At 35.1% G+C, this 17,328-nt stretch overlaps 1 protein-coding gene across 4 annotated transcripts in view; it reads left to right on the forward strand.

Annotated features, from left to right (window-relative positions):
- NRXN1 (neurexin 1) overlaps nt 1–17,328 on the forward strand; it is a 2,027,363-nt gene that overhangs the window by 85,348 nt on the left and 1,924,687 nt on the right. The gene's annotated exons all lie outside the window — the stretch shown is intronic.

Below are 17,328 nucleotides of genomic sequence, written 5' to 3' on the forward strand. Positions count from 1 at the left end.
TCCATCCGGCGCGGAGCGGCTCCATCTTTAAGACAATCGGCGGGGAGCTTCCTCTTCTTATGACGTCTTCTGAAGAATTAATTTTCCCTTTAAATGACGATGGAAAGATCTATAATGGGAGACAAGAAGGCGCCAATAGGGTGATATCGCCACAAACAATTGTATGTGCTGAGAAGGTGAGAGCAATACTCACAAGCGGGGCGGCACTATGGCATGCCTGGAAAAGCAGACCGGGACCTCAAAGTCGCCCGGAAGACCACAATGGCAGCAGCGAATCCCAGCCAGGAACGTACTTGGTGTGGCCAATCCAAATCCTAGTTTGATTACACACCTTCCTCTCTGTACTCCAAAATTCTGAATACTTGCAAAAGGAAGTATAGTGACGGTAGGCAAGGAAACACACTGTGGTCACTCAAATATGGCATAAATCAGTGTTGGAAAGAGGGGAGATCAAACTCCAGCAGGATAAACATAAAACAAATTTATTAAAATGTCTTAAAATCAAGCAACGCATTTCTCGGCTACACAGAGCCGCTTCATCAGGCTGTAAATGATGAAACAGCTCTGTGTACAGTGAGGAAGGTGTGTAATCAAACTAGGATTTGGATTGGCCACACCAAATACGTTCCTGGCTGGGATTCGCTGCTGCCATTGTGGTCTTCCGGGCGACTTTGAGGTCCCGGTCTGTTTTTCCAGGCACGCCATAGTGCCACCCCGCTTGTGAGTATTGCTCTCACCTTCTCAGCACATACAATTGTTTGTGGCAATATCACCCTATTGGCACCTTCTTGTCTCCCGTTATAGATCTTTCCATCGTCCTTCTACATTTCAGAAGAGCTGCCTTCACATCGGATATTTTGGATTTTTTGTTTTCTTCCCTGAGCGCACCTCATTAAGGAGTTTCAACCCTGAACTTGTTCCCTTTAAATGACGTCATCCAAGATGGCGTCCCTTACATTCCGATTGGCTGATAGAATTCTATCAGCCAATTGGAATGAAGGTGGAAAAAATCCTATTGGCTGTTGCAATAAGCCAATAGGATTGAGCTTGCATTCTATTGGCTGATTGGAATAGCCAATAGAATGCAAGCTCATTCCTATTGGCTGATTGGATCAGCCAATAGGATGAAAGCTCAATCATATTGGCTGATTGCAACAGCCAATAGGATTTTTTCCACCTTAATTCCCATTGGCTGATAGAATTGACAAACAAAAGGTATCTCTCTAAGGATAACCTAATAGGAGGCACTCTAGGTCATAAAAATAGAAGGGTCTAAACAAATATAATATATAAAGATCCTATATGGTGAGACATATGATATGCAAATGTGTTCTAATGAATCAAATGTAACAAATGAATGTATAGCATAACATTCAAAAGACAAAAAATACATATTATGAGAAAGTCTCTTTCAAATAAAAAGTCCCAATGATGAATCCAAACCAAATGAGAGATGGGAGGGATCAAACCATGGAAGACAATCAGAAGCTGCACTCTCCTCACAACAAAACAGATAAGACGTCTACAAAAAGAAGGGAGAGAAAAAGAGAGGCGCTTGTGTGTACCAGTATAAGCAGCTTGTATTCACCCACACAGGGTACTCACATTTTAATGAAGCACTCAGACAGTGCTATTAGGTGCAGACTGTGTGATCAACAGCAACCCAGCTTGCTGTGCTTTCCAGCATGTATACAGGAACACCTTTGGCTCTAATCCTTTAGAGCTGGAATGGAACCGCCAAGCGATACCCCTTTCAGCAGGACACAGCAGACAGCAAAAATGACTCACAGGGACGTCCACAGAGTGTGGAGCCAGTCCCAGTGCAAATGATTGGTAGGAGGTGATAAATAATGATCAATGGAGGTTCCAATAAATATTAAAATTTATTAAAACATTAATAAAAACAGGAACCAAGAGGTAGGGCATATAATTACCCCCTCTTTTAAAATAACATGCAACGCGTTTCTCAGCACCAACGCTGTTTCATCAGGCATATAAAACCATAGCTCTTATATATACACCAACCTTACCAATCAAATTAATTCAGAGAATGACAAACACCTGAGAGTTTCCCTCCAAGGGGCAGGCTCTCAGCACTTTAACCCTTCGTCTATGGTATATATTTCTCACATTTGATAGAATTAACTATAATAATTTACAATATAAAATCTATATAAATTTTATATATACATAATCCAACATATTATCAAGAGATATATTTTCAAAAAAGTGGTTTCTATTTAATCAAGTGTAAACTCTTTAGTGAACGATAAATATAAAGGTCAAAATAAACAGTAAATATGATGTTAGACAGATGATATATGTGTTGCTTATATACGTATTATGGATTGATTAATACCTGAGTCATCTGATGGAGATACACAGAAAAAAAAAAGTTTCAATCTTGCGTGTTACACAAACAATATATGTGATTTTTTACAAACATATTTGTACCTGAGTCATCTAGAAGAGGTAGACAGAATAAAACAGAGAATAAAAAAGAAAAAAGTGTGTGTAAACATATCGTTTGGTCTGTGGTAGTTAAAATGATTGGAGGGGTGACGTCAGGTGAACTACTGCCAATAGGGACATCTCTACATGATAAACACCACATAGCAAATGTAAATCATGTGATTACGTGATTACGTCAGATACGTAAAGGGAAAAAAAATGAGCGTGTAATGATTCTAATCTCATTGGAATACAACGAGACAAACAAGGGGTGTGTGCGAATCGTGTGCTGCTATTGGCTAACCGTTGCAGGGCAACAAGTGTCAAGAGACACTAGACGATGATAACAATAATGAAGCTAAAGATAACTAAATATATGTACATAAATCGATACCTCAACGGAACATAAGTAAAGGAAGAATCTATACTTCAACTTATTAAGATGAATTGATGTGAATAATAGATAACAAAATGTGATAAGTAAGGAGATCTAATAAATATACAAAACCTATGATATTCATGAGGTGATATAAGAGTAGGCGATATGTGTGTTAGAGTGTGATGGGTATAAGGGTCAATAAATATAACTATGGGAGTGCAATTAATGCCGATGGTGCAAACCATAAAATTATGTGTTAAAGGATTGATAATAGAAAAAATGAAATATCATATGAAATAATAGGAAGAGGTGGGTGTGATATGAAAATGAGTGAATAGGTGTGGGTATAATAATTAATAAAAGGGATAGATGTGAAGAGGTGTGTATAAGGGGCCATGGAAAAATAGGGATGAATAGCCCTAATAATATGCATCTCGTAAACTAAAAAGTATAGATGTCTATAACTAAGGAAAAAATAAAAGAGTGAATGCATATAAAAATATTAATAGTTCAAAATCAAAATGTACAAAATATCTATTAGAAATTATCCAGATAGGGAGCGTCTTATTAGACTAGTTAATATGTATATCCAGATAAGGAGCATCTCATTATAGTGGTTAATATGTGTATAGCAGCATCTCTTGATAATAGAGGTATATGTATGTCAAAAATAAATGATAAAAAAAAATGATAAAAAAACAAATACAATACATAAACTCAGGTGTACATAAAACCAGAAGATTAATTAAAAGCAGCAGAGTTTATTACTTCATTGAGGCCTTTGGGACCGAGAGATTGGAACTTATAGATCCAAAAGGTTTCTCTCTGTCTTAATTTTATATATCTATTATATTTGTGAGAAGGTGGAATATGTTCAATAGGAGTAATATGATAGCTACAAGGTTCACTGAAGTGTGTCTGTACATGATGTCTGGGCACACTGTGGTTTAGAAGCTTCTTTTTTATATTTCGCAAATGTTCACTCCATCTCATGCAGACTTTTTTGGTCGTGGGGCCTAAATATTGCAGGCCACATTTAGTCAGTGCATATATCACAAAAGATGTATTGCAGGTAATCTGATTTTTTATCCTGTGTACCTCTCCCGTGACACTTGCAGTGACAGTAACAGTTTTGGTATAATGTATTTGCACATGGAACATCTAGGGTGGCCGCATCTGTGTATCCCTGGAGATGTATGCTTGAAAGTCTGTCTTTTGATTTTTTTAAACATTACTACTTTGCTAGGTGCCAGTTTTTGTTTAAGGGTAGGAGCCCTTCTAAAAGTTATCTTTGGTTTATTTTCCAATATCTGTTTAAGAACGGGATCTTTCTGTAAAAAGTGCCAGCGTTTGGTAATCGATTTTTTAATGGTCTGGTGTAGTAGTGATATTTTGTTTAAAAATAAAAAATAAAAAAGTTATTTAATGCCTGATCATCCCAGCATACCCTTCTACTACCATCTCCCAAAGATTCACAAAGACATCAAAAAGCCCCCTGGGAGACCTATTATTGCGGGGATTAATGGTGTCACGGATAGACTTTCTGAAAACATAGATTTGTATCTTCAGAAATATGTAGTCAACTTGTCCTCTTATATCCATGACACCACTGATCTCCTCAATAAACTCAGTACTTTTAGTTGCAGGGATACGTATTTATGGCTCACCTGTGATGTGGGAGCATTGTATTCCAATATCCCTCATGACATTGGGATACAAGTTATACAATCATTCTTAAATGAGGATATATATATGCCATCCATGCAGAAAGAATTTCTGATAACGATAATAGAATTTATTCTTAAGCATAATTATTTTCAGTTCCTTGATGATTTCTATCTGCAGGTGAGGGGTACGGCCATGGGCACCAGGTTCGCGCCCAGTTTCGCCAACCTTTTTATGGGAGCATTTGAAGAGATCTTTATTTACAACTCAAACTGGGCGCATAACCTGGTGTTCTATGGCTGGTACATTGATGACCTGCTCTTTATCTGGGATGGAACTTCACAAGAGGCCGAATTATTTGTCAAACATCTGAATAATAATGATATTGGCCTCACTTTCACTCGCAACATTCAGCCACAAAAAAATTAATTTTTGGATGTCCTATTACAATGGGGAATGAGGGCAATGTCTGTACTTCGACTTTTTTCAAGAAGGTCAATAGTAATAATTTCCTACATTTTGGAAGTAACCACTTGAAAAGTTGTCAGACAAAAATCCCTATCTGTCTATTTAACAGAATTAGGAGAAATGGTAGTACCTTACAGACCTATGACGAACAATCATCCATCCTGGTAGAGAGAGTTCTTGCAAAGTGTTATCCCCCCTCTCTCATTAAGAATATCCAAGAGAGATCTAGAGAACTTAATAGAATTTTATTACTTAAAGACAAAACTAGTAAACAAAATATCACTACTACACCAGATAGGGAAGAGGCTCCACAACCAAGATTTATAACTCAATTTAATTTGAATCATAGAGCCGTTAAAAAATTGCTTACTAAACACTGGCACATTTTATACAGACACAATCAGACAATAGAATGCAAGCTCAATCCTATTGGCTGATTGGATCAGCCAATAGGTTTGAAGTTCAATCCTATTGGCTGATTGGATCAGCCAATAGGATTTTTTCTACCTTAATTCCGATTGGCTGATAGAATTCTATCAGCCAATCGGAATTGAAGGGATGCTATCTTCCCTTAAAGGTACCGTCATTTAGTGTTAGTCGTCGGAAGAAGAGGATGCTCCACGTCGGATGTCTTTAAGATGGACCCGCTCCGCTCCGGATGGATGAAGATAGAAGATGCCGCCTGGATGAAGACTTCTGGCTGTCTTGAGGACCTCTTCTGCCCAGATAGGATGAAGACTTCGGACCGTCTGGAGGACTACTTCTACCCGGTTAGGTGAAAACGTCTCAAGGTAGGGTGATCTTCAAGGGGGGTAGTGTTAGGTCTTATTAAGGGGGGATTGGGTGGGTTTTAGAGTAGGGTTTGGTGTGTGGGTGGTGGGTTGTAATGTTGGGGGGTATTGTCTTTTTTTACAGGTAAAAGAGCTGATTACAATGCAATGCCCCGCAAAAAGCCCTTTTAAGGTCTATTTGTAATTTAGTATAGGGTAGGGATTTTTATAATGTTGGGGGGCTTTTTTATTTTATTAGGGGGATTAGATTAGGTGTAATTAGTTTTAAAAAATTGTAATTATTTTATTTTTTTCTGTAATTATTTTATTTTTTTCTGTAATTTTTTTTTTCTTCGTAGTTTAGTTTATTTAATTTAATTGTAATTAATTGTAGTTAATTTAGGTAATTTATTTAATGATAGTGTAGTGTTAGGTGTAATTGTAACTTAGGTTAGGATTTATTTTATAGGTATATTTGTATTTATTTTAACTAGGAAGTTATTAAATAGTTAATAACTATTTAATAACTATTGTACCTAGTTAAAATAAATACAAAGTTGCCCGTAAAATAAAAATAAACCCTAAGATAGATATAATGTAACTATTAGTTATATTGCAGCTATCTTATGGTTTATTTTATAGGTAAGTATTTAGTTTTAAATAGGAATAATTTATTTAGTAATAGTATTTTTATTTAGATTTATTTAAATTATATTTAAGTTAGGGTTAGGGTTAGACTTAGGTTTAGGGGTTAATAACTTTATTATAGTGGCAGCGACGTTGGGGGCGGCAGATTAGGGGTTAAAAATTGTAGGTAGGTTGCGACGACATTGGGGGCGGCAGAATAGGGGTTAATAACTATAATGTAGGTGGCGGCGGTGTCCGGACCGGCAGATTAGGGGTTAATAATATAATGTAGGTGTCGGCGATGTCGGGCGGAGGATTAGGGGTTAATAAGTGTAATATTAGGGGTGTTTAGACTCGGGGTTCATGTTAGGGTGTTAGGTGTAGACATGAAAAGTATTTCCCCATAGGAATCAATGGGGCTGTGTTAGGAGCTGAATGCTGCTTTTTTTCAGGTGTTAGACTTTTTTTCAGCTGAATCAGCCCCATTGATTCCTATGGGGAAATTGTGCACAAGCACGTTTAGCCAGCTCACCACTACCGTAAGCAGTGCTGGTATTGAGGTGAGATGTGAAGCTAAATTTTTCTCTCCGCTCACTTTTTTGAGGCTAACACCAGGTTTAAAAAAACCTGTAATACCAGCGCTGTCTGTAGGTGAACGACAAAAACTCGTAATCTAGCCATTTATGTCTCATTAAACAGCTGAAGAATACTTAATGTTGTGGTTTTGGGAAAGTGAACCAATGTTAAATGGAGAATCACAATGTTACTATTTGAGCTATAAGTCATGACAAAATGCCAAATTAAAAAAAGAAAATTGCATTCCCTGTAGTTGACAATTTTGGTATTTCTACAAACTGAATCAAAAGCGATTGGTCTGCTAAAAAATCAATATAGGATTTGTTTGGGTAACTAAAAGTAAAAATAAATAATGCAGAAATATCTGTTTAAGTGCAAAATACTACAATAACTTTAGAAAAGGAATGAGAAAAGCATCAATTAAATTCAATATCAATATTCACTATCAATTAAAGGGTTAGTATATTTAGCTGTATTACTGTAATGGGAAAGAAAACAAGGATGTCATCTTGTTAATATGTGGGGATGTTCAGGCTGACTAAAAGTAGTTTATAAATATTTGATGCTAGCTATAGGCTATAGGTGACATTTATTTTCCATGCTGAAGGCCAATCACCATCCCATCCACTACGTTATCAGTTTCATGATAATTATATTCTTCTGCATAATTTTCCCATTTTTAAATTTGGTTTCAATAAGTATGTATTGCACCCGTTCTGAAACTCTTAAGTAATTTAAAAATCTGAGTAAATTAACATTGTTTTACTTATTAAATGTTACTTATGATCTTTTTGAAGCACATGTAGAAGACAAAAAGAATGGTAGAACATAAAAAAATGGGCAGGTGCCCTGATGCTATCCACGGGTTAATACATGTCAATTAAATGTCCAGATTAATTAGTGTTGAAAAAAATGTTATTTCATGGATACAGTAATTATATCTATAATTTAAATAAACCTCAGAATGAATATCTGGGGAGTCTGCATGATACAATGAGAATCTAACTGTAAAATTATGGTATTTCTGCAAAATTAGATACTGGAGTTTAATACCACACTACATAAAAACACAATTTGATCTATGAATAAGAAACATAAGTGAATAACCTGCAACATCAATATAAGGGGAGCAAAAATTGTATATGTATTTATTGTTAATGATTGCTCTGATATGATTAGGTTGAAAACTGCTAGGGGCTACCACTTTGATACTGAAGAGGTCAAGCACTGGTTGTTTGATTTTTAGTTGTATATTTATTCATGCTAATATCACTGTAAATAGCAAATTATAGCACCAAGCTACCTTTAAACATCAATTTGCAGCAGCGGGATACTGTCTTTGAATGTGTCTGGTGTGTGACAAGAAAAGCAATATGTTGAAGTGCTTAAATTTATAATATATTTGGGAGTTCCATAGCTATTTCTTATTTAATACATGAGTCAAACGCAGGTGCAATGGATTGAAGTTGGACCTGATGTTGTGCTGCACATAATGGATTTACTTGCGGTTCCATTAATCTCAAGTGTCAGCTTTTCTTGTGACCTGTGTGTGTTGCCTGTACTTGCCGTTGAAGAACACAATGAAATCATTGAGGACAATGCTCAAGTGGGTTTTAGAGAGTGTAGTTTCCTAATGCTATTCTTTTCTTGTTATTGTATATAATATGAATGAGAAATTTGAAATAGCTATAGAGATATATTCTTTTTTTACAAAAAATATATTTCACTGGAATTTACATCTGACAAGAAAATAGAGAAAAAAAGGGTGTAAATTCAACTGAAGTGTCTTTTTATCAAGAAGACATGTTTAGAATTAAGATTGTATGGCTACAACATTTGTTCTATGTTGATTTTAATACATTCAGGGGTAGATCAAGACTTTAATGCTGATTTTATGTTAAAAAACTTTAGATATGTTTTTCTAAAGTATTATGATCGGCCCCTTAGTTGTAGAGTAGGAACCTGCTGCATCTTGTTAAAAGGGACATGGAAGTAAAAATTAAAATGTCATTCTTTAGATTGATCTAAAGTTTTAAGAGACCTTTTTCATATCTTCTGTTATCAAATTTACTTTTTGGTATCTAATTTTAAAAGTATACCTAGATAGGCGTAGTATAAGTAATGCACTACTGATAGCTAGCTGGTGATTGGTAGCTACACACAAATGTTTGTTGTCATTGGCTAAACAGGCATTTTAAGCTTGCTCCTGGTAGTATAATGCTACTGTGGAACTGACATTAACTGTGTTTAACTAATTTGTAGGGGTTAAACATTATGGGGCATATTTATTAATGTGCGAGTAGACATTATACGAAGTAACGTATCATGTCCACCGCACATTGATAAATGCCGAGAGCATACGCTGTCAGCATTTATCATTACACCAGCAGTTCTGGTGAACTGCTGGTGCAATGTCCCCCCCCCCCTGCAGATTTGCGGTCAATCGACCACTAGCAGGGGGTGTCAATCAACCTGATCGTATTGGATCATGTGGATTTCTGTCCGTGGCCTCAGAGCAGGCGGACAAGTAATGGAGCAGCAGTCTTTAGACAGCTGCTTCATAACTTCTGTTTCCAGGTGAGCCTGAAGGCTCACCGGAAACAAGGGGCCTCAAGCTCCATACAGAGCTTGATAAATATGCCCCTAAGGGTTCATTTGCAATCCTTTAGAAAACGTATCTACAGAAAACCACCATTTGTGTAGATAAATTATTTCTAATGGATTGTAAATGACCTCAAAAATTAAATTTGCGTTTGTCCGGTTAGCGCGACTAAAGAACTTGCGTAAAGGGTTAGGAAAAATATAAATTGGATCATAGCAATGTATAACAAAACATAAATAGATAAAACAATTAAGTGTTACACTCAAATATACACTATATAATAAAAAAATATTCTTATAGATTTAAAAAAAAAATTGTATTTAAATGGAAAGGGCTATATCGTATATATACATACATATACATTTTTTATGTTTATATGTGTTGTTTATATATATATATACACATTCATGGCAAGAAATATTGGCACCCCTGCATTTCTGTCAGATAATGCACCACTTCGCCCAGAAAATTGTTGCTATTACAAATGTTTAGGCATCCTCATGTTTTTTTCTTTTGTTTGTATTGGTATGACACAAAAAAAGTGGAGAAAAAAAATGCCAAATCTGACACATTCCACGCAAAACTCCAAAAATGGACAGGAAAAATGTATTGGCATGCTCAATTTAATATTTGGTAGCATACCCCATGGAAAAAACTAACTGAAATCAGTTGCTTCCTGTAACCATCATTAAGTTTCTTACACCTCTCTACTGGAATTTTGGACCACGCTTGTTTCACCAAGTGCTCCAGGTCTTTCAGATTGCAAGGGTTTCTTTTCCCAACTGCTGTTTTGAGATCTCTCCACGGGTGCTCTATGCTATTTAGATCTGGACTCATTGCTGGCTTGTTCAGTACAATCCAGCACTTTGTCTTAACCCATTTCTGGGTGCTTATTGAAATGTGCTTTGAGTCATTGTCCTGCTGTAAGACCCATGACCTCTGATGGAGGCCCAACTTTCTGACACTGGGCCCTACAATGCACCACAGAATTCTTTGGTAATCTTCAAATTTCTTAATGCCATGCACACAGTCAAAACATCTAGTGCCTGAAGCAGCAAAGCAACCCCAAAACATCAGTGAACCTCCACCATGTTTGACTGTAAGGACTGTATTCTTTTCTTTAAAAGCCTTGTTTCTTTTTCTGAAAATAGTAGAAAAATGGGCTTTACCAAAAAGCTCTAATTTTGTTTCGTCTGTCCACAGCACATTCTCCCAAAAGGATTTTGGCTTCCTCAGGTAAGTTTTGGCAAACGTCAATCTGGCTTTTTTATGTTTCTATGTCAGCAGTGGGGTCCTCCTGGGTCTCCTACCATAGCGTCCCTTTTCATTCAGATGGCAATGTATAGTGCAAGCTAACACATTTGTACCCTGTGCCTGAAGGTCAGCTTGACTTAGTCTGGAAGTTGATCAAGGTTCTTTATCCACCATTCGAACAATCCTTTGTTGCAATCTTTACTCAATTTTTTCTCTTTTGTCTACATCCAGGGAGATGAGTTACAGTGCCATGGGCTGTACACTTCTTGTCAATGTTGCACATAGTGGTCACAGGAACATTAAGATCTCTGGAGATGGACTTGTAACCTTGATATTGTCCATGCTTTTTCACAATATTTGTTCTCAAATCCTCAGACAATTCTTTGCTGCTCTCTCTGGCACACAGAGACACACAACAGAAAAGTTGAGTCAATTGTTCACCATTTGAATTGGTTGCTGGTGTGATTTCTATATTGTCAGCACCTGTTAATTGATACAGGTGAGTTCAATTACAAATTACAGGAGCATCACAAACGTGGAATGCAATTATTTCTCACAATTTTGAGAAAGTGCCAATAATTTTGTCAAATCCATTTTTGGAGTTGTGCGTGGAATGTGTCAGATTTGGCTTTTTTTCTCCACTTTTTTGTGCCATACCAATACAAACAAAAGAAATAAACATGAGAATGCCCAAACATTTGTAATTACAACAATTTTCTGGGTGAAGTAGTGCATTATATGACAGAAGGGGTGCAGGGGTGACAATATTTTTGGCCACGACTGTATACATATATATATATATATATATATATATATTTTTTTTTTTGGCCACGACTATAGTATATATATATATATATATATATATAGTATATATAGTATATATATATATATATATATATATATATATATATATATATGCAGTATATATACATATATATATATATATATATATATATATATATGTAGTATATATATATATATACACACACACATAATCACTTATATACACATGCATACACATATATACATATGTATATATACTGTGGAGCCCTTTCCACTCAAATACCTGAAAAGAAGAAAAATCTGTTTGAATACATTTGAATATTTAATAATGTGTTCTACTGTGTATATACTGTAAATATTTTACATTACAATGTTTTTCAAATAGGGAAAATGTTCTATGTATTTTTAGATACATATTGCTATATACCTTTATCTAAATATATATATATATATATATATATATATGTGTGTGTGTGTATAAATATATGTTTTGCAATAAAATACTGTAGATATATATAGAAAAATATATTTAAAATAAATATATCATTTTCATCTATGTGAAGAACTTTGGAATGTAAAATATTAATAACTAACTTTGGATTAGTGCTGTAGGTTGAACTCCTGTCGGGTTTGCGTGTGATCGATAAGTGCTAATTTTTTTTGCACCCTCCATTTAAAGGGACACTAAACCCCAAATTTTTCTTTCATGATTTGGGTAGAGAATACAATTTTAAACAACTTTCCAATTTACTTCTATTATCGAATTTGCTTAATTATTTAGATATCCTTTGTTGAAGAAATATCAATGCACATGGGTGAGCCAATCACACAAAGCATCTATGTTCAGCCACCAATCAGCAGCTACTGAGCCTATCTAGATATGCTTTTCAGCAAAGGATATCAAGACAATGAAGCAAATTAGATAATAGAAGTAAATTAGAAAGTTGTTTAAAATTGCATGCTCTTTCTAAATTATCAAAGAAAAAAATTGGGTTTCATGTTCCTTTAAGTATATGGGGAGAAGTTAGCGCGGTTGCGATATATGATGTCCTGTAGTTAGAGCATGTTGGCAAACACTTTACTTTATATTTGTAGTACGTGCGCTATTACACACATGTTAAAAGTTTACTTCTGGTGGTGTTTGCGCAAAAGCAAAATAACTAAATAACACAACACTTTTAATCTGGCCCAAAGGGTTTTATCTTTTCTACAATTGCCGTCAGTATATCTGAGAAGTTTCTGATTGCACAGAACTAATAAATATTGTGAGGGTTAGTGTTGCTTTAGACTGACTGTGCTATAATCTGTTTATGCTCAGTTGAAGAGTAAAAGTTAGAATACAGGTAACCATGCTTTTCAAATTATGGGTTTTGTTTAAATTTTTGTCCACTTAGGGCTAGATTACGAGTGGAGCACAAACGTTGGCGCCCGACCAATAAGGGGTTTATTGAGAGGGTTAGCGTTCGTCGGATTTACCACTCGTATTAGGAATTGAAAGTAAACGCAATTGCTTGAGCAGATTCGCAATTTATGCTAGAATTATTACTGCAACTTCAGAGCTCTGGTTACCTGTTTTAAGAAATATAAAAGTGTCACAAAACACATAAAAATACATTACAATGTATAGTTACACTCATAATAACACCATCTAATACAAATTATATATAAAAAAAGTTATAAAGGCTCAAGGATTTGAGCTCTTAGGTTTTAGAAAAATAAGGCAGGCAAAGGGCTTTAACATAGATATATACATATACATGTCTAAAGATGGATATGAATATATATATATATATGTGTGTGTACATATGTATTTATGTATTTATATGTGCATATATGTATTTACACTAATATATGTGCAAATATATAAATGCATTGGAACCATTTGATGTTAAGTAGATGAAAACATGTAAAAGCATATTCATGCAATATTTATTTTTAATAAAGTGTTATAGTGTGTATTTACTGTAAATATTTCACATTCCAATGTTCTTCACATAGCAGAAGGTGTTCTAATTACTTCTACATAGATATTTATATATATAAATATATATATATATATATATATATATATATATATATATATATATACTGTATACAGGGAGTGCAGAATTATTAGGCAAATGAGTATTTTGACCACATCATCCTCTTTATGCATGTTGTCTTACTCCAAGCTGTATAGGCTCGAAAGCCTACTACCAATTAAGCATATTAGGTGATGTGCATCTCTGTAATGAGAAGGGGTGTGGTCTAATGACATCAACACCCTATATCAGGTGTGCATAATTATTAGGCAACTTCCTTTCCTTTGGCAAAATGGGTCAAAAGAAGGACTTGACAGGCTCAGAAAAGTAAAAAATAGTGAGATATCTTGCAGAGGGATGCAGCACTCTTAAAATTGCAAAGCTTCTGAAGCGTGATCATCGAACAATCAAGCGTTTCATTCAAAATAGTCAACAGGGTCACAAGAAGCGTGTGGAAAAACCAAGGTGCAAAATAACTGCCCATGAACTGAGAAAAGTCAAGCGTGCAGCTGCCAAGATGTCACTTGCCACCAGTTTGGCCATATTTCAGAGCTGCAACATCACTGGAGTGCCCAAAAGCACAAGGTGTGCAATACTCAGAGACATGGCCAAGGTAAGAAAGGCTGAAAGACAACCACCACTGAACAAGACACACAAGCTGAAACGTCAAGACTGGGCCAAGAAATATCTCAAGACTGATTTTTCTAAGGTTTTATGGACTGATGAAATGAGAGTGAGTCTTGATGGGCCAGATGGATGGGCCCGTGGCTGGATTGGTAAAGGGCAGAGAGCTCCAGTCCGACTCAGACGCCAGCAAGGTGGAGGTGGAGTACTGGTTTGGGCTGGTATCATCAAAGATAAGCTTGTTTGGCCTTTTCGGGTTGAGGATGGAGTCAAGCTCAACTCCCAGTCCTACTGCCAGTTTCTGGAAGACACCTTCTTCAAGCAGTGGTACAGGAAGAAGTCTGCATCCTTCAAGAAAAACATGATTTTCATGCAGGACAATGCTCCATCACACACGTCCAAGTACTCCACAGCGTGGCTGGCAAGAAAGGGTATAAAAGAAGAAAATCTAATGACATGGCCTCCTTGTTCAACTGATCTGAACCCCATTGAGAACCTGTGGTCCATCATCAAATGTGAGATTTACAAGGAGGGAAAACAGTACACCTCTCTGAACAGTGTCTGGGAGGCTGTGGTTGCTGCTGCACGCAATGTTGATGGTGAACAGATCAAAACACTGACAGAATCCATGGATGGCAGGCTTTTGAGTGTCCTTGCAAAGAAAGGTGGCTATATTGGTCACTGATTTGTTTTTGTTTTGTTTTTGAATGTCAGAAATGTATATTTGTGAATGTTGAGATGTTATATTGGTTTCACTGGTAAAAATAAATAATTGAAATGGGTATATATTTGTTTTTTGTTAAGTTGCCTAATAATTATGCACAGTAATAGTCACCTGCACACACAGATATCCCCCTAAAATAGCTATAACTAAAAACAAACTAAAAACTACTTCCAAAACTATTCAGCTTTGATATTAATGAGTTTTTTGGGTTCATTGAGAAATGGTTGTTGTTCAATAATAAAATTAATCCTCAAAAATACAACTTGCCTAATAATTCTGCACTCCCTGTAGATAGATAGATAGATAGATATATTGTAAGAAAATACTATCAGATATATGTAGAAATATAGCAAGAAACTAGAGACAAATCCAACGAGCTCCGATAAAACAATAGTGGTAAGTTTATTTGATGAATTGAAAAAACACACTTAGAATAAGGGGGTAAAAAAATTGAGTAAAAGAAGATGCTGTGATCATCAGCTACCAGTCGGTCTTACTCGTTTTGGCTGGTTACTAGCCTTAATCATAGACCATAAAGAATATCCTGTTTTCACCCTTAAATGGCCACCTGGGTGGATTCAAGGGTGAACAGCTGACGGTCACTGCATATCTTATTAACCGATTATGACATAATGCACAGACTACATACAATATGATTATTTGTGTAAGTTACATATAAGCAACATCAGCAAAAAAGCAATACATAGATCACTGTTAAGCACATAGCAATAAGAATTAGAAGGTAATTAATTAGCCAATACAGTGGCAAAAAGACTTACAAATCATCTATAAAAAGATAACGGTTAGCCTAAACCTCCCTAAACATTAGAACACTGACAAAAAACAAAAACAATGTATATGTATGTATTTACTGTAAATGTTTCACATTCCAATGTTCTTCACATAGCAGAAGGTGTTCTATTTACTTCTACATAGATATGTATATATATATATATATATATATATATATATATATACTCATGTACCTATATATAATCATTTATATGTATATATATATATATATATATATATATATATACTGTATAGATAGATAGATAGATAGACAGATAGATAGATGATAGATAGATTGTAAGAAAATACTATCAGATATATGTAGAAATATGTATTTATGAATAAATATAACATATTCTGCTATGTGAAGAACACTGGAATGTGAATTATTTATATTTTCATGTTGGTTTAGCGCACATGAGAATATGCAATCGGGTTTGCATGAGAGTAGGGTGTTTTTATTCCACCCTTTTTTCTCCATTGACTTCTATGGAGGAATCTGTGAAAACGCACGCAATATTCTAACTTTGAATTTTAGCACTTGTCAGGTTAGCGTGATAGCAAAAATAGTTTACTTTCAACTGGCAATTCGAGCACAACCTGATGAGTGTAAAAAATTACTTATATTGCAATTAACACTCAGGCGGAATCGTTATTTTGCGCTCCACTCGTAATTAATGTGCTGGTGAATGCAATTTTAAACAAGTGAACTCTGGTGTGTTTTTTGTTTGTTTGCATGATATTTTGCTTTAATAATGACTCATGTGTCTAAACAAAAGAGTGAACATTGTGTTTACTCCACTATATCTGCATGATCAAGAGGCATATTGACTGCTTTTAGGAAAATGAAGCTTCTCAGTGATTTCTGTTCAAAAATAGTTTAAAAGCAATTTTAAACAAATATGCACAGCTTGGATATTATCTGTTAGTGAAATATGAAGAAATACAGATTCTGTGACCTTAAAATTGAAACACACACACACACATATATATATATATATATATATATATATATATATATATACCTTAATAACGTTGATTGGAACAGCCGTGTTAGTCCAGTGGTTTAGATAACAAAATAACAACAGTATTGCATTGAGCAATGATACTTTTTTATTGGACTATCTATACATTTATAAGTTGACAAGCTTTCGGAAGTGTTCCTTCCTTTTTCAAGTCTGGAGCAATACTGACCAATTCAATGGAATTTACAGATTATATCTTGAAACACAGAATGACTAAAAAGGACAGAAAGTGTTACAGAGGCCTGAGTGCAGGAAGAAGAGGGGGTGCCGTAAAATTATTAGGGGGGCTTAGATGACAAAGGCAGACAGTGTCCAGTGCAGGAGAACAGATAGGGGAATATATAGTTTTACATAGAGCATATACTGACATGAAGTTACATATCAACATGGAATCAAAGAAGAAGATATATATATATGTGTATATATATATATATATATATATATATATATATATATATATATATATATATATATAGGCGAATGTATAGACATAGGTTTACCTGTGCACCTACAGGTATTATAGAGAGTGTGGAATATTCAATTTAATAAACTATATGAAAGTACATT

This window comes from Bombina bombina, chromosome 4 (genome assembly GCF_027579735.1).
Source record: "Bombina bombina isolate aBomBom1 chromosome 4, aBomBom1.pri, whole genome shotgun sequence".
Classification (NCBI taxonomy): domain Eukaryota; kingdom Metazoa; phylum Chordata; class Amphibia; order Anura; family Bombinatoridae; genus Bombina; species Bombina bombina.